The sequence below is a fragment of the Grampus griseus genome, assembly GCF_964374135.1.
Source record: "Grampus griseus genome assembly, chromosome: 9".
In the NCBI taxonomy this organism is placed as follows: domain Eukaryota; kingdom Metazoa; phylum Chordata; class Mammalia; order Artiodactyla; family Delphinidae; genus Grampus; species Grampus griseus.
In genome coordinates, this window is record NC_139003.1 from 98221575 (window position 1) to 98248849 (window position 27275).

Sequence of the window (27275 nt, forward strand, 5' to 3'; positions counted from 1 at the left end):
CGTTAATTATTTTTCATTTATTGTCTGGAAGATGTGCTTGTTAAGAGAACAAAAGCAGGGCTTCCCTGGTGGCGCAGTGGTTGGGAGTCTGCCTGCCGATGCAGGGGACACAGGTTCGTGCCCCGGTCTGGGTGGATCCCACATGCCGTGGAGCGGCTGGGCCCGTGAGCCATGGCCGCTGAGCCTGTACGTCCGGAGCCTGTGCTCCGCAACGGGAAAGGCCACAGCAGTGAGAGGCCCGCGTACCACAAAAAAAAAAAAGAGAACAAAAGCAAAAGCCCTATGCAGTATCAGAAACTTGAGTTTTAAAAAGAGCAACCACTAGGAAGACAGTCCAGAAGCCAGGCGTGTCCTGCACCTCCCGTGCCCCCTAGAGCCGCATGAAGTGCAATGACACCGACCACCTGGCATGGCCCCAGAATGTCCTCCAGAGAACGAGAGAGAGCTCTGTGCTCTGGGGCTCTCTCAGTCCCACCTCCCGGGACCCCCACAATAAGCCCCATCTGTGGCTGACATCACCAAGCGCTGTGCAGTCCGCACCCCAATCTTCTCATTTATACTGAGTGCCTTCTCTTGCCAGGCGCTCGCTGGCCTTCACGGCAATACATCAGTAGAAAAACGGACAAGTCCTCAGGAAGGAGACACTGGCTAACACAAACTGCATAAACTGTACTCTTCATTGGGAAGTGAGCTGTGGCATGGGGTGCGGTAAGTGGGGCTCCCCAGTTCAGGGGAGCAAATGTCAAGCAGCAATTCTCTGCGTTCCTGCCAGAAAAGAGCCTCTGGTCCAGGGAACCGATTACAAGCCCTACTGTCTTGTTTTTACACGCTGCTGTGAAATGCAGACAGCAAATGTCTGAGGAAGGACCTTGAGTTAGAATGAACTTGCAAATGAAAATGCATAAGAAGTACCAACTCAGAGAAAAAGGGATGGTGGGGGGTGGCGGGGGGAAGCAACCTGTCCGTAGAGAGAACACTAATGTTTACATCAAGAACTGCAAACACCCACTTTAGTAAAGATCGTCATCAAGTGGACACACGGACACGTGTCCCTTCACACCAAAATCCCAGGATGGGAACTACATGAAAACAGATGAGATTCTTCAGGTACATTTCCTATTTCCTCCCTTCAAATAAGAAAGAGGGAAGCAGCTGACCACGGTCTGGCAGAACCACGGAGCAATCGTGGTCAGGACACAGCATGTTCTCACGTGGACCACCCTGCTCGGCATCAGAGAACGTAAGCACCGTGCAGCCTGACCAGAGGGACAGAAGCGCACGGCTTCTCCGGAGGGGCTACCTCCAGTGCTGGAGCCCACGTGGCTGCAGGCGCTCCACCGCCCCTCGGCTCTGCAGCCCCTGCCTGCTTTCCCCCTCGGGGGCTGCACGTCCTCGGGATGGAGCTACCAGGTAACCATGCCGAGGGCTGCTGTCCCGGGTTCAGGTCGGGCCAGCGAGGGCGGTGCAGGCTCACCTGCTTTCTCTCCCCATCTCCAGGGCGTCCTCTGATCGCATCCCTCACAGGACCGTCTGGGTCTTCTATTTTTGTTTGACAAAAGGAAAGACAGTGGCTCTGGGTCATTTGCGGGTGGCCTTGGTCATCCTCAGCGTGAAGGAGCTGGTGCCGCCTTAGCATTCGGCCTCTGCAGGGCCAGTCCCATCTCACTGATGGAGCTGAAAACCGAGCAGGCCCACAACTCCCTGAGGGCATGGCCAGCGCGTTTTTTCAGAGGGATCTGGCAGTGCCCCCCCTCGCCGAGCCCCTTGCCTGCTCTGTGAGGGGTCCTGAGCCAGTGGCAGCGGAACAGGGCTGCGTCACCTCCGGCAGGGCAACCCCCCGGGGATGCCTGCGGCTCAGTCACAACTGGGCCAGGGAACCCGCAGGTCCTTCTCCCCGGCCCCGCACAACCCGGGTAGCTGGTGAGCGTCCCGTCAGTGCCCCGGGGCGCTGAGTCCCAAAGAGGCCGGGCCACGGATCCTTCCAGGGAGGAGACGCGGCGGCCACAGAGGTCAAACTCCACATTCCTCTCCTGATACAAACGGATCCCCTTTCTCACCGGAAGGAGCCCGGGAGCAGGGGGGGGACACAGGATGTGGGAGGGACAGGGCAGGAGGCAGAGCCAGTGCCCACTAGTGACTAAGGTGGCCCCAGAGGAGGCCCCGGAGGCCTGGCCTGTCTGGGCTCCAGGTAGGGCCGAGTCACCGTTACCAAGGGCAACCACAAACAAACAGGGCCGTGCCCAGCACACCTGGCGACGTGGCGCCTGCTGCCTGTTGATATCAGCAACCTCTCCCGAAGCCAGCGGGTGGACAGGTGAGCAGGACAGAGGAGGGACGAGGGGGCCCTGCAGAAGTGACTGTGCCCCTGGGGGATGGAAGTGTGGGTGAGTGTGTGTGAGGGGGAGGGAGGGTAGAAGGTGAGTGTGACCGTGTGTCTGTGTGAGTGTGTGAGTGTGCGTGTGTGTACACACTACAAAAGCCCAGCCCTGCACTTCACTTCCCGGGGGGAACCATGGTGCTTTGTCTGCGGCGAGGCTCTTTCTCTGGAGGGGTGAGGCCGCCTCTGACAGCCCGCGGGGGCACCTCTATCTGCTTCTGGAGGTTAATCCTGGAGAGAGACTACAGCTCAGGTCTCCGCGTGCCTTACGGAGATTTGCTTCCCTTCTCATGAGTGCCACGAAACGATGAGCTCAGCTGTGCTGCCATTGCTTCTTATTAAATTTTACTATGGACAAAGCCATATAAAGAGTGATGTTTTCTCACCAGCTTCTCCAAAAACACGCATGCATCCCTGGTGCCCTGCCTATCACTGTGTGCACAGAGTAGAGATAAATCAGGGTACAACCTCTTGAACCATCGGGGATCCCAATTGTGCTGAGTCCTGTGAACGAGCTCCACGGAAGCCCAGACATCAGTGCCCTAGAGCGTGTGGCACGTACCACATGTTCAGCCACTACCACAAAAGTCCCCGGCTTGGTCTCTCCTCCTGCCATGTACTTAACTCTGCCCACAGCTGAATCCCTCCAGTTTGGCATCAAACTGGCCTGAGCAGATCCAATTCACACCAGGATCTTGGAAGGGTGGATAAGCAGCAGCTAATAGTTATCAAAGTGCATCCTGTAACTGCATACACGTGCCAAGGCAGAATGGTCCTCCAGCACGGAAGTGCAAAATGAGCAAACGGGGAGAAGACGGGGTGAGCCGACTTGCTCGCAGGGGGGATGCCAGGCAGTCTGCTGAGCTACGTCAAGTATAAAGGCATCGCTCTGTGCACACGTTGCATCATTAAATAAAATCACTTCAGCACAGTAATTTGAATTCTAACATAGACTGCAAACTCTGCAGTAAAGCTTACCTCTGTTTTATCTTTGCAAAGGTGATTCTTTACAAAGGAAACTCACAGGGAGATCAAGACTGAAGCACTTTCTTTCCCACATCAGCCTGTTAAGTCACAGGCCATCTTCTCCATCTCGGGCTCTGAGCCAGGAGCTGGAGGAACGGGTACGGACACACTGGCCATGGGGACGTCACACTAATGGGGGGGGAGGGTGACACTTCCCTCATCTCTGCACAGAGCAGCAGCCTGGTGGGAGGAGGGTGGGGCCTTTCCTCAAGGGACAGAAACTTTATCATCACCTTTATCTTGCATTATGTACAGCTTTTACTTCTTGCATTTTATGATAGTGATCAACGAAGTAGCAAGGTGTTTTATGTGCCCATCACAGATGATTGAGTAAAGATAAAAGTTCAATTATTTCTATGACCTCATTTATTATAAATAGGGGGGTAGAATAATGAGAAGAGGAAAGCCCCCCTCTGCCCTAGTGCTCACATCATGAGAGAGAGCACGTCTGCTTAAATATCAGCTATCTTAGAGGCTCAGGATGCCGTAACTAACACCACAGCCTGGGCAGCTTAACGCAACAGAAATGTATCTCCTCAGTTCCGGAGGCTGGAGGTCAGAAACCAAGGTGTTGGCAGGGCTGGCTTCTCCAGATTCCTCTCTCTTTGGCATGTAGAAGCCACCTTTTCTCCTCACCTGGTCTCCCCTTTGTGTGATCTCTTTTTTTTTTAATAAATTTATTTACTTATTCATTTATTTTTTACTGTTGGCTGCGTTGGGTCTTCTCTGCTGCGTGCGGGCTTTCTCTAGTTGCCACGAGTGGGGGCTACTCTTCATTGCGGTGCATGGGCTTCTCATTGCGGTGGCTTCTCTTGCCGCGGAGCACGGGCTCCAGTAAATGTGGCTCGTGGCCTCCAGAGCGCAGGCTCAGTTGCTCCGCAGCATGTGGGAACTTCCCGGACCACGGCTCGAACCTGTGTCCCCTGCATTGGCAGGAGGATTCTTTTTTTTTTTGTGGTACGTGGGCCTCTCACTGTTGTAGCCTCTCCTGTTGAAGAGCACAGGCTCCGGACGCGCAGGCTCAGCGGCCATGGCTCACGGGCCCAGCCGCTCTGCGGCATGTGGGATCCTCCCGGACCGGGGCTCAAACCCATGTTCCCTGAATTGGCATGCGGATTCTTAACCACCACACCACCAGGGAAGCCCCTGTGTGATCTCTTCTTGCAAGGACACCAGTTGTATAGGGTTAGGGCCCACCCATACCATCTCATTCTGGGGGTTGGTGCTCCTACCTATGCATTTGGGGGTTGGGCGCACATTCAGCCCACAGCATCCACCATCAAAGGCCTGAGAGGGCCACACAGGCCATTCTCACAAGGTCCTCCAGGCAGATTTGGGCAGGTGGCCTGTAAACGCTCCTCTGGGGTCTCGGAGCACCTGGGGCAGGGGAGCTCCAGCGAGAGGTCCAACACAAACCTCCAAAGAACAACAGGACCCATGCAAAGGGATGGTGCCCAAAATGCCGACCTTCCAGGCTTTATTAACTTATTTGCTTCCTTCAAGCACTTTTCCTTAACTTTATCAGGTGTGGCCCTGGAATCCCTAATCAGGTTCACATTCCTCAGGAAACTGTTCTCCCACTGTGCGTTAAAGCCCAATTTAACCTGTCTAATCCCCATAAGAACACACCACCCCACCAATGCAATTAAGCCTTATTGGTCCTGCCTGTTCCCCCCATTCCGGGGGTGGGGTGCCGAAGAGAGAGAAAGAAAATCACTGCCCGCGGTGGGCAGGCTGCACACAGCAGCCGGGCCTCCCTGGAGCTCACGGCCCCGGAAGGGCATGGGACCCCGCACTGCCACTCCACTCCGCCCTCACCTCCCCTTCTCCATCGACACAGGCCCAAGGTCATCTCACTCCCTGAGGCGTCTCAGGCTGGCTCCTCTGCTGAGAAAGCCCACCTCTCCCTTCCTACCTAGCCACGCCCCTACTTCAAGGCCAGACCAGAGGCTCCTTCTTCAGGAGACCCACAGGTAAGATAGATGGGCCTGCTCCCCACCAAGCCCCTCCACCCATCAAGACCTCTCCTCCCCTCTCTTCCCAACAAGCCCCTCCCTCCCCTCTCCCCACCCCCAGTAAGCCCCTCCCCTCCCCTCTCCCCACCCCCAGCAAGCCCCGCCCCTCCCCTCTCCCCACACCCAGCAAGCCCCTCCCCTCCTCTCCCCACACCCAGCAAGCCCCTCCCCTCCCCTCTCCCCCCACCAAGCCCCTCCTCTCCCCCTCTCCCTCCCCTATGCCCCCAGCAAGCTCCTCCCTTCCTCCCTCTCCCCAGCACCAGGCACCAAGCTCCTGCCTTCTCTCTCACTTTACAGGGACACCTGCAGGGCTGGGACATCTATGCAAACAGCAACACTGGAATAAGGATCCCCTCCCCCAGGCTTGAACAGGTCAACCAGACCAGCCTAAATAACAGCAACTCTGTGTTGTACAAGGTGGGCGGAGCCAGGAGAAACAGCCAGGAGCTGCACTAAAAATTCAGGACAAATACAGTGTATGCTTTTGCTTTTTTTAAGAGAAGAGCTTAGAAATGATCATGACACCACCCCCATGACTTTAACACCCTCCTTCTTGTCACAAAGAGGAAAGGAAGAAAATGCACAAACAGAAACAACAGTTTTTAAAGGATGGAAATAGTACATGCCACAAAGTGGGATACCAAGGAAATTTCCCCAAAAGTATTTTGTTGAAAGTGTCTAAGAATACTATAATGAATAGTGTGGTTTTTGCCACTTGCCCTTTGGCTGACAAGAAAAAGAAAAAAAATGACAAATTTTAATAGCTCGTAACTTATCCTCAAATCTTAATAGAAAATTTTTTTTTTTTTTTTTTTTTTTTTTTGCGGTACGCGGGCCTTTCACTGTTGTGGCCTCTCCCGTTGCGGAGCACAGGCTCCGGAAGCGCAGGCTCAGCAGCCATGGCTCACAGGCCTAGCCGCTCCGCAGCATGTGGGATCTTCCTGGACCGGGGCTCGAACCCGCGTCCCCTGCATCGGCAGGCGGACTCTCAACCACTGCGCCACCAGGGAAGCCCAGAAAAATTTTTGAATTTAGCATTAGGCTGCATAGGGCCAGCTAGCTTACTCTGAATGTCCACAGAAATATGTCCCACTAAACCCACAGGCGTTCACCCTGATGAAGCTAAATCTCTATCCACGTTTACCAAATCCTGCTAATGGTGTCACTCTCCACCCAGAATCCCAAATGGAAAGCCTAAGAACTGCCGGCAACCCTGTCCCCATCTAAGCAGGACACCAATCCTACCTGCCAGTTCTTCCCTCAAATGCCCATGAGTCCCTTCCTGCTGCCTCGTCCGCTGGACCAGGCCTTCCGCCCTCGCTGGGCACCACTAAGCTTCCAACGGGCCTCCTTCAGCAGGGCAACTCCCCCGAGAAATACTTATTAAAAGTAAAGGAGGGACTTCCCTGGTGGCGCAGTGGTTGAGAGTCCGCCTGCCGATGCAGGGGACACAGGTTCGTGCCCTGGTCCAGGAAGATCCCACGTGCCGCGGAGTGGCTGGGCCCGTGAGCCATGGCTACTGAGCCTGCGTGTCCAGAGCCTGTGCTCCGCAACGGGAGAGGCCACAACAGTGAGAGGCCCGTGTACCCCCCCCCAAAAAAAAAGTAAAGGAGGGACTTCCCTGGTGGCGCAGTGGTTAAGAATCAGCCTGCCAACGCAGGGGACATGGGTTCAGTCTCTGGTCCGGGAAGATTCCACATGCCGTGGAGCAACTAAGTCCATGCGCCACAACTACTGAGCCCGCTCTCTAGAGCCCGTGAGCCACAACTACTGGGCCCACGTGCTGCAACTACTGCAGCCTGCATGCCTAGAGCCCGTTTTCCCCAACAACAGAAGCCACCACAGTGAGAAGCCCATGCACCGCAATGAAGAGTAGCCCCCGCTCGGCACAACTAGAGAAAGCCTGCACACAGCAACAAACACCCAACGCAGCCAAAAAGAAATTAATTAATTAATATTTTTTAAAATGCTTTAAAAAAAAAAAAAAGTAAAGGAGAAAACCTCTAAAAGGACAAAAGGTTCTAGATAAAGACTCTGGAATCAGAATTTCTAACTTCATAGCCTGTACGAGGCACTCAGACCGTCTACCTCCTACCCTCCAAAAAGGAGCTATTGTGAGTTTATCCTAAAGATGGTCTGAGCAGGGAAAGGAGAGGCTGACAGCCCAGAGCCCAGTACTCAGCTCTGTTAGAACAGAAGGGAGGCCTGCCAGCTCCAGAAGTTCCTGGGGGACTCAGGAGTTGAAAGGTGCAGAGATACACAGGGCACATGAGAAGGCCCGAGTCAAAGTGCCTAGAAACACACAAAAATGAACCGTGCTGGCTGCACCCAGAGGTGACCAGAGGGCATCCCAGGAGCTATTTCTGTACTTGAAGGAAAATGGGAGGCAAGCACTTCCTGAATCCCTGCTCAAAATAAATAGCTTTACTAGAGAAAAAACAAAGCACAGGGTGCAACTGGAGTTTACCTTTACAAATTAAAACGTGAAGCTGGCGACTCAAATGTGTGGTTGATTATTTCCATCCTGCTGCTAAAAATGTAAAAGAACTGGGTTTTTTTTTTAATATGAAACCTATCCTCCAGAAGTAGCTACACAAAAACAAAACCAGCAACTTGATTAGAAATGTCCTTCTTCGTGTACAACTGTAAGCGATTTCAAATGAGAGGCTCAAAGATGCCGACACAAACCCGCGTGAAACACCTCCAAACACACGCTGGTCATCACCAGAAGTGGGCGAGCCACACTGCGGGTTCTGATCTCAGTGCTGGCCCTCTGTCCTCGGGGGCCCTCACCCAGGTGTCGGTGCTGTCCACAGACACACATGTTCAGAGGCAGGGAGCGGGTCGGTGGTACTGCCGTGAGGCACAGGGTGTCCAGAGGTACGGTGGGAATGGGTCCAAAGCCAGCGCCCTGAGCACAAGGCCTGCAGAGGTCCCCAAGGCCCACCAGCGTGTCCTCCCCACAGGGAACAGGGGACAATGAAGTCGTGCAGGGTTCGGTCACCTCTCCCAGCCTGAACGTAGTGCTTGGGGAAAACAGAGGGAAAGGGCAGCAGAGAGGTGACCTTGGAGAACAAGAGCTGGCTTGCACCTCCTCTACCGGGCGGGACGTGTCGCCGGCCAGAGCTGGAGCGCACCCCCAAAACCTCCAGGAACCTCCTGGAACCTGCCCCTTTGGAGACCGCACGCTAGGCCCCAGAACAGAGGGCATGGGCACGGAAGGAGGGCGCCGTGAGGACCGTCTGCCAATGCATGGAGCACACGCTGCAGCGCCTAGAGCGTGGGCCAGGGCCGGCAGGACACGCTGCTTTACTCCTATTTGTAGAGGGGGACACCCAGGGTCACAGAGATGCCACGGGGCCATCAGAACACAGACCCAGGTCCCAGGGCCCCTTCTCCGCTGGCTCTCGTGGCTTTTGGAGCTGCTTCCAACAGCTACGTATGGAAATTTCCATTTTCTGCTTCTATTCTCCCCAAAAGACTGCAGGTGCAGGGAAATAATCACCTATTACAGAATTTCATGAACCAGCAAATCCAGTCACTCACACTCAGAGAGGAGGGAGGGAAATCGTCACTGAGCGCTTTTTCTTGATTTTGTTTATATTTGAGGGACAGGTGCCCGCAGCAGCCTGGCCCCAGGACAGCTCTTCCTCTGCGAGGTGTCCCAGGCCGCACAAGGCACCCTCCACGGCCGGGCTCCCGCCCTGCTGTCTGACCCAGGACAAACACACACACACCTTGGTTACTCGCATCACAAAAGTGACGTCTGCTTTGGATCGCCGGGCCCTGCAGTCCTGGGTGCCCCTGCTCTGTCATCAGAGCCCAGCTGCGTGGGTCAGATGGTACCACGCTCCTGACGCCCTGCGGGCAGGCGCCTGTCCCCGCCCCATCTCCGGCCTCAGTGAGCACGCTTGCCTGACCGCGTCTGATCATCTCCTGTGTAACTAAGTCCCCTTTGCAAGGCAGCTCCAATAATTAACTAGGATCAATGCGCTAAAAATATTCCAAAACATTACCGCGATCGTTCCTCCCGTCCCCCCTAAGTCCTACAGATGACGGGGAAGCAGGGCAATGGCTAATTTGTCACGGGGGCCTCACCCAAGTGGTCTCTCTAGAAAGGACCACAAGATGCACTGGCCGAAGATGACGGTGCAGGAAGCGCTGGGGTTTTTTTTGCTTGTTTTTATTTTTTTATTTTTTTTGGAAGCGCTGTTTTTGAAGGAACCTTCCCGAATAGACACATTTAAATGACTGCAGCTCTTCAAAAGTCATCTTGAAACACTATACACATATTCCAGTCATTGTGTTATTAATTAAAACTAAAACCCTGCTGCAACTGCCTTTGGGATCTGAGTCAGGTCCTGGAGCAGAGCTGTGACTGCAGGCAGGGGCAACCTGCACAGCGTGCGAGCACCACCACGATCGATCGCAGAATTCAGCAAACATCAAGTGTCCTCCCAGAAAGCACGCAGCCCCGCCACTCATGAAGTCACAAAAACACCTGCTCCCAGGATTTCAAAAGGTATTCTGGGAAACTTGAGCAATGCCTAGGCTCAGGCGCCCCTCCCCTCACAGATGATGTCGCCAAGCAAGAATTTGTGACAGCTGGCCCCAGGGGCTCCCCCAACCTCGGGTTTGGCTCCAGGGGAGTCGGCCTGGAGTGAGAAGGATGTGGCTCAAAAGTAGGTTCCCAGGGCACCCCAGAGGCCCTAGTCTAAATAACAAAGCGCATTGGACCCAGAGCGGCCCAGGCTTCCTCCCGCTGCCCTCCCCGCGCCCTGCTCAGGATGGAGGACCCCTGCCCATTCAGTAACCAGCCAGAAGGTCAACTGTGCAGCAGGTGAGTGCAGTTAAGTATGCGTGGAGGCTGCCCTGTTAGCCACTACATGATGCGGAATGAAAAGTGACGATTTCAAGAAAACAGAAGGGCCTATTTTTAAATTATATGACTTATTTAAAATAAATAAATTTCAGATGAAGATTATAATTCCCTCTGGGCTTTTTTGGGAAAGGGCTAGTGAATCCTACATAAATATAGCTTAAACGTAGGCTGCTCTAGAGAGCAAATCAGTCGTGATGGAGTGAGAGTGTCAACTACACGGCCACTCGGTCCTGTCACCTGGCTACACACCACCGCCAGCTTCAGCGGCCTCTGTTTGTTTCCTCCCGTGTAAAATGAACACAGTGCCTGCCGGCCTATTCAGTGCTGCCCGTCAGGGTTTGGTAAGGGCCCTGCACAGAGAAGTGCCCAAAGAAAGGAAGGATGGGCTTCCCTGGTGGCGCAGTGGTTGAGAGTCCGCCTGCCGATGCAGGGGACACGGGTTCGTGCCCCGGTCCGGGAGGATCCCACATGCCGCGGAGCGGCTGGGCCCGTGAGCCATGGCCGCTGAGCCTGCGCGTCCGGAGCCTGTGCTCCGCAACGGGAGAGGGAAGGAGGCTCCAAAACCACCTGGAGCAGTGCTATTCAGGGGATGAGCTTCTCCACGTTACAGTGGCTCCGTCCTGCCGGCCACCTTCAAGCCCAAAGACCCCACAACCAACGCCGCTGTTCAGGCCCAGATTATCTGGGATTTTAAAACATTAATTCCCATACAAAGAAAACTGCCAGGTTTATATAAAATAGCACTTTCCTAGAGCAGCTGCATATGGCTTGCTGACTGAAAAGCAGACCCAGCAGACCCCCTGGTAGGAACTGGCACATGGAGGCCATTCCCCAAACTCTGGCCTCAGAGTAACCGTTTCCAGTGGGGCAAGAACCACAGCCGTGAATGTACCTTTAGCAGCGTGAAATGGGTAAGGTGACTTTTCTTCTAGTTGTAATGAGTCAGACAAGGATCAGTGAGGACAGCCTATCAGGGAAGGGATCTGAACGGGAAAAGAAACAATAATGCCCAGAAGAAGTGCAGAACTTACCAGGGCTTCATGGCTCTTCTGACCCCAGTGACAACTGGCAAAAATAAAAAACAAGACACAGAAGCAACCGAGATGTCCTCCAGTGGTTGAATGGATAAATAAACCGTGGTATATCCAGACAATGCAATGCTACTCAGCACTAAAAAGAAACAAGCTATCAGGCCATGAAAAGAGATGAAGGAAACTTACATGTATTTCACTAAGTGAAAGAAGCCAGTCTGAAGAGGCTATGCACTGTATGCTTCCAAGTATATAACATCCTGGAAAAGGCAAAACTATGGAGAGGGCAAAAAGATCAGCAGTTGCCTGGAGTTATGGGGGAGGAGGGATGAAGAGGGGAAGCACTTTTAGGGCAGTGAAACTATTCCACGTGATACTGTAGTGATGGATACCTGTCATTATACGTTTGTTGAAATCCACAGAAGGAACAATGCCAAGAGTGAACCCTAATGTAAACAATGGACTTCAGTTAATAGTAACGCCTGGATACGGGCTCATCGACTGGAACAAATGCACCACACCTGTGTGGAGGTTGATGGTAAGAGGGGTTCTGTGAGAGTATGTAAATTCTTCGTAGCTTCCCCTCGCTTTTATTATTTTACTATTAATAAAAAACAATCAAACAAAAGTCAACAGCCAAGCATCAAAACAGACGCAACATCTGTCCACCACGGGTGGGTAACTGGAATCCTCTACCAGGACTGGCCTCCCTGGGTGGTCCTACAGCAGGCCAAGATGGACCTGCGGTCCAGCAAGCTACACCGGGGCACCCAGCCCGGGGCCTGAATGACAGCAAATCAGGAAGTGTTTGTTGAATTGGGCAGCTCGAAGATTAACCTCCTCTTGCCTTAGGGCAAGGGGTGGGAGGAGGGAAGAGAAGTGTGAACATTCACTGAGAGGGCAGAGAGGCCAGGCCAGGGTTTGCAGCTCGGGCCGCGTAGGACACGGCTCTCAGGTCCTATCCCCGGGGCGGGTGGTGTGACTATTTCAAGTTCCAGGGTCACCTGTAAGGCTGGGACAAAGGACACGATGCCCTCCAAGGGAGGCTGTGACGATCAAAGATAGAAAAGCAAAGGCTCAGCACATTACTGATCATCCCTCAATACCGTAGCTGATTTCTCTTCCTTCTGAGCCCAGGTCAGAAGCCACTCACGGGCTAGATATTTAGCTCTCTGACCTCACATCACCCCCAAACCACCCTGCGGGATTACAGTCAGCCATCGTGCTTCACAGGAGACTCTCAGGCTTGCCTGTGTATGTGGAGGCCTGGGGTGATGAACACACAGACCCTCACAAGGCTCTGTGCTCGACCGACCGCGAGTGTTATGAAAACATTCTCACTCTTTCCTTTTTACTAATTCAGGTCATTTGTTCCCAGGAAACGATTTGTGTCCCAGGAAAGAAAGGTCATCACCAACATCCTGTGGGGAGGTAAAGACAGACTCCCCGCCCCCATTCCTTCCCCAAATGCCTCCGAAGGCCCTGAGCAGGCAGGGAGAAGGCGGCCCTGGAGCCGGGAAGGATGGGGCGCTTCGCCCAGGTCGGGGCCGGCTGGTGGGCTTCTGGGGAGCAAGGGCCTCGGGGCCTCGAGGCACAGTAGGATTTGGACATGAAGATGGGGCAGTGCCAGGCCCCCCGGGGCTGGGGGCTCAGCGCTCGGGCAGGCTGGCTTCTCCACCTCCTCTGTGCAGGGACGCGCCGAGCTCCAGCGGCAAGGCCATCGGACGTGCCCACGCACCCCGGTCAGCACGGGCCCCGCACGGCTGACGGGAACTGCTCCCGCCTGTGTCTCCGGGGAGGGCTGGGGTCTCAGAAGATGCCATGGATGTGAGGTGAGCAAAGCCGTGTGGGAGGGGGCAGGCAGGGGGCACGGATCCTCAGGGCATCCTTCACGGCAGAGAAAGAAGACGCGGGACAGGGAAGGGCTCGACCCTCGAGCCAAGGGGGAGCCTTGCCCATACCTACGTGTGGGTGTCTCAGGGAAGCTGGCCACGGGGCTGGAGCTCCCAAGGGGGGCTCTGGAGGCATCAGAGCAGCTGCACCAGGTGCACAGGCCCACATCAGCTCCACGGCTGATCCGTGAAGAGCGAAAATACGTGGGGCGGCAAACACCTGAACTTGGAAGCCCAACACCCTTGAACCCTGGCACCTGGATGCCAGGTGACAGTGGGTAAGTCATTTCACCACCGGGGGTCTCTGTTTGCTCATCCAGTGAAGGGAGGGGCTGGCCGACAAAGCCTGGGACAGCAGGCCCCAAAGGGCAAGCTGCTGCCCTTATTACTCGGAGAAGAGAGCTGTCTGCAGACAAAGGTTAATGACCAGACATGTAAGTTAATTGTTAAAACTCATGAATGAAGGCAGTGGGTAGCTGTTGACACCCAGGAGAGACGTCTAGGGTGGTCTATGAGGAAGTCGCAGGCTGTGGCCCTCGTCCTTCCCATGGCACAGAGATGCCATCTGAAGCCAGCCTGTCTGATGAGGTCACTGAGGCTCCTGCATCAGCCACAGCCAGAACCTGGGGTCACTGGGCCGAGGGGCCAGCATGGCAGAGGAGGTGACGACAGCAGATCCTGCAGGGGTCCCGAGGCAGGAGAGGCCCCAGGGGTCCTGGGGTCGCCCAGAGCCACACCTGCCTCACATGGTCTCTCTTCAGGGAGAGGAGCCCATGACAGAGAGTTCTGCTTCTACGGGAGGTGGAAGTGGGCAGCGGGAGGTGGAAGTGGGCAGCAGAGCTACCGCGTGGTGGACGGATGAAGAAGCCAGCCGAGCCCGGGAATCCTCTCCTGTCCGGAAACCAAGTGGCAGCACCTGCAGTCCTGGTCTTTATCTCCAACAAGGCGCACCGTCAAGGCAGGCTCAGAAAGAGAAGAGGACAGCTGGCCCCGGGTTGTGTGCTGTGCAGGCCAGGGACGGGACACAGGGGGTCCGAGGACAGTCTCTGAGCCGGCGGCAGGCAGCTCAGGGCAGAGAGGGCTATTCCACACTGCGTGTGCGCTCCAACTCTGCCGGCTCAGCCCCTATGCGGGGCCTCACATGTGCGGAAACCTGCTGGAGGCACGGTGCTCTCGCCAGTGCACCAAAGCTCAAGGAACACCCCCTCTGCCGCACCCCCATCCCCCAAGTGTCTCCGCACCAACATCTGCCTTCCTGAAACAGCCTTCTTTCTCCTACTTCCTCTTTTCTCTTGCCAGGGAGTCAACCAGGGGCCAGGAAAAAAAAACCCAAGTCACTCTGCCCAAACAGCTCATGTGGCACCCATGAACAAGCACAGCCTCCCAGGGAGCAAGACAGTTAGAATTCCAAACTTTCCAGTAATTATACGTACATTATTCTGCTTCCTTAAAATTTAAATAATTACTACTACCACAGTTAACAGCTAAAAGCAAGCTGTTTCAGGTGGGTTGCAGAAGTTATTATTGACCCATTGTATGCATGAAGAAACTGAGGCTCTGGGGAACCGGACTTGCTCCAGGAGACAAGGAGGATGAAAGCCCAGGTCTCTGCCTCCGTGTACCCTGGGACCGCATGGCCTCCCCTGGGGGGGTCATACTACCCGACGGCCAGGAAGAAAATGCCCTCGGTCCTAGCTCAAGGCTCCGTTTCCCTGCCTGAGCCCCCAGTCCATAGCTCAGCCCCTTTTCTGCAGGATGGCCCTCTCCTTCCACATCTCCTGCTCTACCAAGGGGACATCCCGGGCCTGGCTGGGAGCCTCTGATGGTGGCCCTGGCAGCAGCAGGGCAACGACAATGCCAGCGGGGTTAAACGCTCCAGGGTTCGTGCCGTGCCCTCGCCTTCGGTGTTCCCAGCGCAGAGGGGACCCACAGCCCATACCATCCCCAAGTCAGTAAGTGGATGGATGGGCCAGACGTTAGGCCAAAGCCTGTGTTTTTGACCAAAGCTTCACGTAAGCTTTCTCAGTCTCAAATAAATCCGGGCACGCACGGTTAGGCACAGACGTGTGGTGATCAAGGACCCAGCCGTCTGCGGGAGCTGCGTCTCAGCTCCTGGGAGACTGAGCTGCCCTACCCCCAACCCCGTGCTTATCTCCAGGGGCGGCCCTCGTCTGCTCAGCAGCAATGGCATTATAGTTTTGGAATAAGAAGAGTCTTTGTTATTGCTAGTGGCATTCTCTCCTGCCATTCAAAGCTGCGTTATCCAAAAAAAAAATGACTACGGATACATTTCCCCCTCCACCATGATCTAATAAGAATAAAAGCTTATCTATCCCTAGCAAACTGCCAATTACTGTGGCTAGAAATGCCACAATCAGTGATAGTTAAGACTTTTGGAATATTCTTTGAACCAAAGAATTCAATCCCCTAAGTAGCTGGCACAGGGCCCCCTTTGAGAAACAGTGCCAAGGGCAGCAGGGCTCAGTCTGCAGCTGCGGGTCAAGAATGGCCGGGCCAGGCAGAGTGTCACGGGAGGAGGCCTGTGCACACGACGCACACTCACACGTGCAGCATGACACGGGACAAGCAGGGCTCTGGCAGTGGCTCTCCCCACCGTCCGCCCCACCGGGGTGACGAGGCACGAGCTCCGCAGGACAAGGCTTGCTGCAACTGGGACCCTCGGGGGCTGGGGGCGCGTCCAAACCCTCGGCAGGCAGACGGGGGGAAACCCTCTGGGGAATCCGAAGTATTCCCCAAGGTGGCATCTCCCCACCTCCACTGCATGCAGGAATCTCTGCTCTGACACAGTCACTTAGGTTTCAAGTACACAGCACACTGGAAAGACAAGCAATTTGTGGGCAAAGCAGACCTACAATAACCAAGGTCAGAAATCATGCTGCCCAGAGGTCAGTGTGAGTAAGAATGCCTGGCCTTGGACAGAAAGGCCAAGCCTTCTCCACAGTGAGACGGCAAGTGACAGCAGAAATGTCCCAGAGCTCCGCCGCGTGGCCTGATCCTGAGACGACTAAGACACACATCACGTGACACCTCGGAAGAGACGCGGGCAAGGGGGCTGCCGACCTGGGGGCTGGATAACAGTGCAGCGCAGAGCTCCATCCTATAGCCTCGCCACTTCCGCATGTGTCCCAAATGCTCCATGATGAGAAGTTTAATAAGCAAAGTCATTTAATCTCTTTCTTGAAAAAAAAAGCAGGGAAAGCAGGGCTAGACCCACCTGTAATTTCTCTAGCTTTGTGCGTGTGCATCTGTGTGTGCGTGTGCCCGTGCGGGTAAACTGCGTGCATATGTGTGAGGTGTGTGTGTGTGCGCGTGTATGTGGGCACGTGTGAGTGTGGACTGTGTGTGAGTGCCCGTATGAACGTGAAGCGTGTGCATGTGTGTGACTTCACGTGCGTGCCTGTGTGGATCGTGGGGACAGTGGAGGAAAGCAGGATCCCGGTCCTCACAGGGAGAACGCACGCACGTGAAGCCAGCCCACAGTTCCACGAAGCCTGCGTCCAGCACACGTTCCTTCCACTCGGAGCCCAAGGACCAGTTGAAAATTCTCAGGAGAGGCTGAGCCGTGAGGTCCAGAGCAGCAGCAAAATCCCAAGACTCTCTAAAACCCCATCTCCCTGGACCTCCACCCACCAGGGGCAGCCTGCAGGGCACCTGAGGGGGTCCCACAAAGGTGGGACCGGCCAGTCAGCAAGGAGCGACGCGTGGGCCCTGGCTCCACTGAAGGTAACATCGTACCTGGAAAGCGTGAGAGGTGCAGACACCTGGACCTGCGTAGAAAACCAGGGCCCCGTCTAGGGGTGCCTGCAGCTTCCATATGCCATTTCCAGGCCTCCTCGTTCCCCACTAATCAAAGCCTTACACCCAACCCAGCACACCCAGGCCTCAAGCCACCCTACCGGGGAATGCAGGACTCCGCGATTCAGGGTCCCCAGACGTCCATGACAGCCTGAAAACCCCAGCCCGTCTATGAACTACCCTCAGAAAAGAAGCCAGAAAAATTCTCAAGGCCAGGCATGTGCCCTCACCCCTATCCCCACCCCCTCTCTGCCACTAAAAAAAGCAGTACGTCGATGTGATTGGAAAGAAGGGATCATTTGTTGTGGAGAAAGGGCTGTGAGATGGCCAGGACAAAATTACCGAATTCTTATCTGAAACCAAATTCTTAAGAGCTATTTTTCTATAATTAAAAACATGGATTTCATAGCTCCTCAGTTTATTCTTCAGATGAAAACTATACACCCTATCGAAAAGCATCTAGCAGCCGTTTCTTAAGCGTTCCGTTTCTGTGGCCGCGGTCCAAAGCAGTCCCCTCCCATGTACATCATTCAACGCGGGCCAACTCGGCTCCAGAAGCCCCATGGGAGAGCAATGCAACACTTACCTTGGCTTCACACTTCTTGTGGCAGGAGTACTTGCAGGCTGCAAGAGAAGGAGAAAGAGTGTGTGTGTGCTGAGCAGTCTCTCGGTACCTTCTACATCTCCAAATTCTCAATCCTTGGAGAACGTCCGGACTGAGGGAGGTTTTTCACTTAGACACCTTAGACACGACGCCGAGTTCAACAGAGTGTGGGATGGATGGACACGGCGTCCAAGAACCCAGACACCCTCTGCAGTGTCAGCGACGGCCCAGAGGGCGCAGGTGGGGACGCTGGGGAGCAGTTACAAACACACTGGCTTTTCCAGGGGTTCAGGCGGCCAAATCAGGGCCTTGCAGGAGAAAGGCGGTGAACCTGAGCAGTAGAAAGCATCCGTGTTTGGCTGGAAATCACAGCTTCTCCCTGAAGAAAGGAGAGAAACTTGAAAGTGCCCCAGAAGACTCGGGACTGGCGCCTTTAAATTAGTCAGAAATTGGACATTTGAGTTCCACGCTCCTTCCACTTCCGGACAACTTAAGAACTGACTGTCAGAACAAATCCACGTCTAAATTCCTGCAGGGGATCCTTCAACCCAGGCCATTGTGTGGACTGAGAGAGGCATGTGTTGGTTCGGAGGCCCTAACAATGCAGATAGAGCCGGAACCAATGTGGATTTCACAGGCCCGCCGTCCAGAGGCTGCAGCTGTGCTGACAGGACATGAAAGGCTTCACCCACACCGCACTGGCTCGGGGCACGGGGGCCTGCCTGCCGATGCTTCCAGGCAGAGGCAGCAGGGCAGCGAGACAGCACAGAATGAAGCCACTGCACCAGATAAGCCCAGTGCAAGCTCCCATGTGGGCTCCAAGCGGGCATCCATCTGGCGAACCCGTGGGGCAGCTGTGAGATGGGGAACAGGGACCTGGGCTTAGGGGCACGGGACCTGGGGGCTTCCTGGCCCTGTCCAGCTGGGCTGCTCTAGGCAGGACCAGTGACCTCTCTGGGCCTCTTTCCTCTCCCAGGGTTATTGTGATGCCAAAACGGAATCGTTCACGGGACGCTGCTTTGAAACTGCAAAGCACAATGTCAACGTATAGAAGTGTGTGGTCCTGGAAGAATAAGGCCTTGGAGGTCAGGAGACGGGCCCAAAATCCTGGTTAGCGCTTCGAGGCCCAAACTTTTCACCAACCACCCCCCCCCCACACCCACCGTATCTTCCCCCTCTCTTGTGTATGAGCTGAGGACAGAAAGCCGGAACTCGTAGTCTACCTGGGCCCGAATGAGGGTACAACAAAGTAACAAAAACAGCCCGTGCCTGGGGGGTGGTCCCTGGAACTCCAGCAGGGAAGAGCCAGGGTTATTATCTTTGCAAGATCTATTTTTTGAACTCTCTCTGTGCATCTGAGGTTTGTGAAATTATTCACAAAAACAAATATTTATTCTACATTTTCTAACGGGTCCCCCCTTCCCCCCCGCAAAGGCGATGAGTGATTTTCTAATTGAGATAAGCTGGCCATGGGAATAAAAGAGGCTTTCACACCAGATTAAAATCTCAGACAGAGGACAGCCAGGGGCCAGAGGCCAGCCGGAAGGACTGAGATAGAGAGAAAGGCAGTTGAGGGGCCCTTTGGCCTTTGGGAAAGTGAAAATTAGCAGAAATGCAGGTGAAGACTTCCCCCTGCCCCAAAGGAAGCTCTGTCCACACACGCTGGATGGGGCAGGCCTGTCCACTCAGCAGGCAGGACAGGAGCACGACCTCCCGCGGCTGTCAGCCGGGAGATGGCCTCAGGGATCCTCCTGGCACCTGTGACCCCGCGCAGTCCCCTCACAGTGACAGAGCTGGTCGTGCGCCGAGGCAGGATGGCACAGGGCATGGCAAGTGACCTCCGCCCTGGTCTCCCGGATCGCCCCTCTGAGGGGAGCCTGGCCCACGCTGTGAGGCGTTGAGGCAGCCCTGGGGAGGTGGCCCACCTGAAGGAACTGAGACCTCCCGCCAGCAGGCAGCTCCACCCTGCCAGCCAGCCGTGCGTGCGAGGGAGCCAGCTGGGAAGTGGGTCCTCCGGCCTCGGGAGAGCTTTCAGATGAGGCAGCCTCTTAAGGGATCCTGAGCCAGCGCTGCCGGCCCACGTGATGCCCAAATTCCTGATCCACAGAAGCAGTGAGAAGAGAACCTACTGTCACGGTAAGTCACTAACTTTGGGGGTAACTGCTTATGCAGCAGCAGATCGACAAACCAATTCAACCCAAAAAGGGCTGTGGTCGGTGGAAAGCAGGATGACAGCGGTGTGACACATTCATGGTGGATGGCCCACTGGGCCACGAGAGAGCCTCAGGCCGTTATAGGGCAAATCATCACATTCACAAAGCTTAACTGATCATAGTGAATTGCATAAACCACCCGCGCGCTAAGGCGGGGGTCCTGAGAGGTGAACCCACCATTCCTGGGATGTAATCAGGTGACCCCACGGTATTATGAACTTTCCACCCAAATGCCAGCAGCGTGGATGGCCCCTCAGGTTTTCCTCGGAGTAGCAATTCACCCTCAGCTTGTGGGAGCTGTGGGCGACCCCAAGCGAAATGCTTCCCGCGTGTTCCTTGCCTTCAATCCTCGGGACCACCGTCAGAGAGAAACTGGGCAAGTGCCAGGACCCAGCAGGGCCTATGCAGGCTGGCATTCCAGCCCGTATCTGCCCCCACTTTTCACCCCGCCACACACTGCCTTTCCAACATATTATAAATACTGACGGGAACAGCGTCCAGACCCAGTTTCCAATCCTGTTGCCCACAGTAGCAAGGGCAGCTCCTCAGCACAGATACGACATCCAGCACTCCCAGCCTCCCCGGCTCCAGCACCTCGGACACACCCTCCTCAGACTGCGAGTGCTGCTGCCTCCTCCAGGAAGCCCTCCCTCCCTCCACCCTGCCCAGCCAGGCAAGGCTAAGTGCCTGACAGGGTTGCGGGAGCCCTGGCCACATTTCTCCCTCCAGCACCCATCCCATCGTGCATCATTTCAAAGTAGTTTCTGTGCGTCCATATCTCCTGACCAGGCCAAGCTCATCCAGGGAAGGTATCATCTGTTGTGTACCTCCAGCTTCCCGAAACAGCGACATGACAGGAGGGACAGAGGCTAACAGACTGAGCGCCCACCATGGACAGTCTGATCACAGCTCTCATCCCACAGCCACCACCAAATATCACCATATCCCACAAAGGCGCTACAGATCTTCTGCCTAATTCCTGATGGGAGCCTGGAGCTCATGGATGAGACCTGGGGTGTCATTCCCTGGACAACGGCGTACGACCCTTCTCTGTTCCGAGTCCGCTTTCAGAAGCCAGTGCCCAGCAGGACCACACAGGGCGGGAGCCTCTTCACCCGACTGCCCCTCTGTGCAGCACAGCCCCGAGGATAAAGGAAGGCCCCGGAAGGCACCAGAACTTCCCCAACAGAATGCACCCCCCCTAACTGCAGAGGCCAAAATGTACATGAAAAGACAGAATGTACACGTTTACTCTGACCGTCAGCTTCTCCTCTACCCCTTCTCTCAGGAGCCAGCCACTGGCAGCTCCTACTTTGCTGGTTTTTTCTCCGCTTTACTGAGGTACAATTGACAAAGCTGTATGTATTTAAAGTGTACAGTATGATGATTTGATATACATACACACTGCAACATTCACCACAGTCAAGTCAATTAACACATCCATCACCTCACATAGTCACCATTTTGTGTGTGTGGTGAGAACACTTAAGATCTACACTCTCAGCAGCGTGCAAGTACACAAAACAGTGGTGTTAACTACGGGCACCACGCCGTACATGACATCCCCAGAACCAATTCGCCTTATGACTGGAAGTTTGTACCCTTCGACCAACACCTCTCCATTTCTCCAGCCCCCAGTCCCTGGCAACCGCTCTCCTACTCTCTGTTTCTATGAGTTTTCTTTTTTTTCAGATTCCACATATAAATGATACCATACAGTATTTATCTTTCTCTGTCTGACTTAGCATAATGCCCTCAAGGCCCATCCATTATACCTGAATATTTCATTATTCATACACACACATACACACACATACATACACCCACCACATTTTCATTATCCAGTCGTGCACTGATGGACACTTAGGTTGTTTCCATGTCTTGGCTATTGTAAATAATGCTGCAATCAGCACGGGAGTGTAGACATCTCTTCAAGATACTGATTTTGTTTCCTCTGGATATATTCCCAGGAGTGGAATTGCTGGATCATATGGTAATTCTATTTTTCACTTTTTTTTTTTTTTTTTTTTTTTTGCGGTACGCAGGCCTCTCACTGTTGTGGCCTCTCCCGTTGCGGAGCACAGGCTCCGGACACGCAGGCTCAGCGGCCATGGCTCACGGGCCCAGCCGCTCCGCGGCATGTGGGATCTTCCCGGACCGGGGCACGAACCCATGTCCCCTGCATCGACAGGCGGACTCCCAACCACTGCGCCACCAGGGAAGCCCTATTTTTCACTTTTTGAGGAACCTCCATACTGTTTTCCACAGTGGCTGAACCAATTTACATTCCCACCACCAGTGTAGGAGGGTTCCCTTTTCTCTCCATCCTCGCCAAAGCCTGTTTTTTCTTGTCTTTTTGATGACAGCCATTCTGACGGGCGCGAGGTGTTATCTCATCATGGTTTTGATCTGCATTTCCCTCAGCATTAGTGATGTAGGACACCTCTGCATGTACCTGTTGGCCACTTACATGTCTTCTTTGGAAACTAAGCTTCAAGAAACTAGCATTCGATTTTTGGTGTAATATCAAAAGAGAACATGCTTTCTTTTCCAAATACGTATCTGTATAGAGCTGGATTTTCTTCAAATACTTCAACCAAAACAATGTTTTGTCCATGTTTTCTGATGGATAATTTTAGGTGTCAACTTCACTAAGCCACAAGATGCCCAGATATTTGCTTAAACATTATTCTGGGTGTGTCTGGGAGGGTGTTTCTGGATAAGGAAAATATTGGGAATTGCAGACTGAGGGTCAATCCACTGAGGGTCTGAACAGAATAAAAGGGGGAGTAGGAAAGAATTCTTTCTCCCTCCCTGACTGTCTTCAAGCTGGTACATCGGTCTTCTCCTGTCTTGGGACTAGGACTCAGAAAGGAACTACACAGTGGCTGTCCTGGGTCACAGCTTGCCGACTACAGGTGGGACTTAGCCTCCATACTGTGTGGACCAATTCCTTACAGTAAATTTCCTTCTCCATATACATCCTGTTGGTTCTTTTTTGCTGAAGAACTTTAACTGATACCGTGGGGAAAAACACTGAATGCAGACACAGCTAGGAAGATCCAGCCTCTTAAGTCACACAAAGCATGTGTCATATGTATATATGCAAAACAATGCCACTCCTCTCATTGTACGTAATGAGGAGTAGGACAAAGGGATACCAAAGACTTGTTTCTGCCATGAAAAAAGAAGTTACTGAAGCAATAAAGAAGAAAATTTATATCCACAAATAAAATATTGAGTACTATTGAAAAATCATAACTTCTAAAGAGCTAATATGGGACAATGCTTATAACAGGCAAGGTGAAAAGATATAAAACTATGTACAGTACAAACTCTGTAAAAACAGACATGTGCCATGGGCTGGTCCTCACGTGAGAACGCGGCATAGGGGAAAGACATTGTCATACTCAGTTACAAAAGGACGCGCGAGCTCCACAATAAATCATGCTGGAAAAACCAGCTCGCTCATGAAAAATAACCTAAATAACATGAATTCCAGATGAATCAACCATGAAATTGTGAAACTGGATGAGAACTGGAAAAGCAGAAATGGATATTAGAATAAAGTACGGTAGAACAACGTTATGACCATAGAGAAGGGAAGGCATTCTTAAATAGGAACAAAAACAGAAATGAAATGAAATGACGGGTAGATTTGAATAAGCGGAACCTTAAAACTTGCACATGACAAACACTCCACAAACAAAATTAGGCAAGCAACTGCTCGCAATGTTTGCAATACGTAAGTTGGAATTGGTAAGGAACTGACATTTCTGTAGGTCAACATCCATCAAAAATCCGCAAAAGTCCAGCCTAATTTAATGACAGAAAGATTAATATTATAATATAATGAATTCTTAGAAATCAAGAAGAAAAATTATCTAAGTTTTTAAATGAGCCAAGGACTTGAAAGGCTAGTTTACTAAATAAACACGACAGACATCTTTTCTGTATTTGTTTAGATGCTGCGCCTCAGTGATAACCAGACGAATGAAAACCGTTAATAAAGCGAGACACCATTTTTCATCCATTGACTTGCAAAAATGAAAAGCAGAGAGCAGTCAAGCGAAAGAGTGGGTTGAGCTCAAGGCCAAGGTCCAGGGTAGACTCCCTGACGCTCCCTCAGCATTTCCCATCAGGAGCCTTTCTCCACCCTGGGAGGGGGTATGTTCCCAGTGCATTTCTCATGAGTTTCCTGCAATTAATGACACACGAATCCTCACCTCCACAAGTCTGGGGTCTGCATTCCACACTCGGCTCCCTGGTCAAACAGGGGCTTCCAACGTCATGGGGAGGAATCCGCTCCCATAGCAGCCGCTGCCCAGAGCGTCTGGCTCTGAAACGCCCCACATTGTTCCACGTTGTCTTGGAACTGCTATTCTCCCGACGTCTCCAGGAGCCTTGGGAAGCCAGGCCACTGGCTTACGGGCCTGTCATACAATACTCTACACATATTTACCAAGAGAGAGACGAGCCCCGGGCGTCACCTCTGCTTCTCCTGCCTCTGCCCTTAAGCTCACCAGCTTATCCGCGTCCACAGTCACCAGCTACATGTGACGGGGGACCGGACGCCCACAGCAGGGGGCAGAGGGCCCAACGCCACATTCGCTGCTTGGCCACTCGCTCCTCTTCCCTGCCTTGTTGGTCATCACTGCCACCACGTCCTGCGGTTCTAATTCAGCACCTGACACAAAGCAGCGCTGACTATCACACTTACCGATCTGCCCATCCAGCCCTAAGCTTTGTCTATTTATCCCTTAGGATATGGTAGACAGTGACGGCCTGACAGACAGGACTCCCCCCTCCGCCTCGGAGCTCCCCCCTCACAGGTCACAACTTTTTCACCTTTTTATTCTAGCGGGTGCTTAACATGTGTTCCGTTAACTGAAGGGGGAAAGTCATTATCAAATATTCCTCACAAAACCCCCTCCGTGCCCTTTTCCCTCTGGTTTCGCTCCTTTTCTCAACCTTCATTCCCTTCAGGCTCCTCCCTACGATCGAGAAGCGTTTCTTTATTTTTTTCCATTCCAGTCTGTTCTCTCCTATTCCATTATTAGATCCAGGCTTGATCTGACACTGCATCCTCTCTGGACCCATCTCCCCCATGGGGCCAAATCTCGCAGAACTCACAGTTCTCGACACCCAGGAAAAGACTCGCCCGCTGAGGTCTAGAACGCCATGATCCACCACGCCAGCGCCCTCAAGTGTGGGTCTGCAGCAAGACCGTCCGTGGAAACTGGGCCACGTAAGCCACCCGAGGGATCTTGGTGGAGCAGTGAGGAGAGGTCACCTGTTCAAAGCCCTGGCTGGTGGGGAGGGCAGAGCAGGAACCACTTCAGCGGGGTTCTGAGCAGCAGAAGGCAAACCACACCAGACACTTAACCCATCACTCACCGGCCATCTGAAGCTTTCCCTGTAGCTACAGTTTGAGAAGTAGGGGTAAGGGAGCCTCGATGTGCAAACGACAGCTGCTTAAAAATTAAATTTTTTCGGGCTTCCCTGGTGGCGCAGCGGTTGAGAGTCTGCCTGCCGATGCAGGGGACGCGGGTTCGTGCCCTGGTCCGGGAGGATCCCACATGCCGCGGAGCGGCTGGGCCCGTGAGCCATGACCGCTGGGCCTGCGCGTCCGGAGCCTGTGCTCCACAACAGGAGAGGCCACAACAGTGAGAGGCCTGTGTACCGCAAAAAAAAAAAAAAAAAATTAAACTTTTTCTTCTAAGTTAACCACATAAAAAACTTGTGGCAAAATAGGTTAATAGGTGAAAATAAGGGACTTGAGGGTCAGGAAGGAACTAGAAAAAAACAGTAAAAATATTAAGCCCGAGTCACAGAAGACACACCTAACTCTTCTCCACCATCACCAATGTCACCATGACCAACAGGAATAACAATGCCGACACGGTCGTCATCACTAACACTACTGGACACTTCCTTGAGCCAATCAATGTTCTTTGTGTTCCTCGTGCATTTCATCTGTTACTCACAATGACTCTAAAAGAGAATTCAAGCACAGGGTGGCAGGGCAGGAACCCTGGCAGCCTGTCTCCAGGGTCCATGCTCCCCTCCACCATGCCCTGCTGCTTCTCCAGAAATGAACCAAAGGAAGGGTCTCTTCGCCGAGACCCCACACAGCTTGTGCGTGGTTACTGAGAGAAGACACATGATGTCTACAGGCAGCGCACACACACGGCCTCGACGTGCACATGTATATGACATACATCTAAACTACAGGGAGAGGAAACGACTATACTGTCCGAGTGTTTCACGGTACCTATATAGCTTACTGACAAAAGGAAGAAATCCTAGACATTAACTACTCGACACGCAAATTGTAAAGGTCACCAAATTCAGGGCCGGGAAAGGGGCCTGTCCAGGGCCACAGCGACTTCTGCAGGAGCCAACCACTGACCCTGCCAGGCCCCGTCTACACCCGCAGAGACTCTGCCGGGCTCCCAGTCCAGCAGCAGCCCCACTTCACACACGGTGGCATCCGTGAGAGGCAGACTGTCACAACCACCCTGGGATGGAGTCTTGCATCTCCCGCACACAGCAGTTTAATTTAAGAAGGTAACGTCTAAAGGACTCCTGGCACATAGAGTTCTTTCCTTCTCAGAAAAGAGTAGCTACTGTTTATTCACACAATTATTACAGTTAGGTACATAAATACGATAATCCGTTGAGTATTCTCATAGGTGTTTAAATTCCACCGTATGAAGTTCTAGAAAACCTTTTTCTGAAGAGAAATCGGCAGACATCTCACTAACAGTGATACAGGCAAGTTCCCAGCCCCTCAATGCACATGGGCCCAAGGGGTGACACTCAGCACATTAGGAACGGCCTCCATGCAGGACCCAGAAATCAGGACTTGATGCCTGCACGGGCACCCGCCACTGGGCTTCCTTCCACACCGCCCACGGCCTGCCCTGGAACCCACGTGGGGCCCCGGGCACACAGGCATCCCTGATGTCAGCGGGCCTCCCCACCAAGTCCTGGGCCTTGGCCCTCACGCAGACCTGCTCCCGGTTACTTCTCCAAGTAGCGCAGCTCTCCGGGGCCCACGTCCAGGCGGCTGAGTCCTTGGGCCAAGGACGTGGCTTCCCCAAGCCACACAGGCCCCAGAGGTGGCCTCTGCGAGCCAGCGGTCCCGGCCACGTGCTTCAGGGCAGCAAATGCCACCACCCGGCCACGAGGGATGGACCCAAGGCCCCTCAGGGAGAGTCCGTACGCATCCCCTCGGCTGGAGGGCTCGGAACAGAGGAACGTGGCCTTGAGAGAACACAAGGAGAGGCCAGGTGTGCACACAGCGAGCGTGGCACATCTGCTAGGGCATACGCACCGGGAAGGGAAGCGTGAGAGAGGAGCTGCCCCGGGACCCGCGCCCAACCCCTGATCTGCTTCCTTTGCCTCCAAACTATG

General features: G+C 53.6%; 1 protein-coding gene across 1 annotated transcript in view; it reads right to left on the reverse strand.

Moving 5' to 3' along the window:
• TNS3 (tensin 3) overlaps nt 1-27275 on the reverse strand; it is a 226892-nt gene that overhangs the window by 152560 nt on the left and 47057 nt on the right. Inside the window, exon 3 of the mRNA XM_082661487.1 lies at nt 17626-17663. The gene's annotated coding sequence lies outside the window, so the exon portion shown is untranslated. The remainder of the gene's footprint in view (nt 1-17625; nt 17664-27275) is intronic.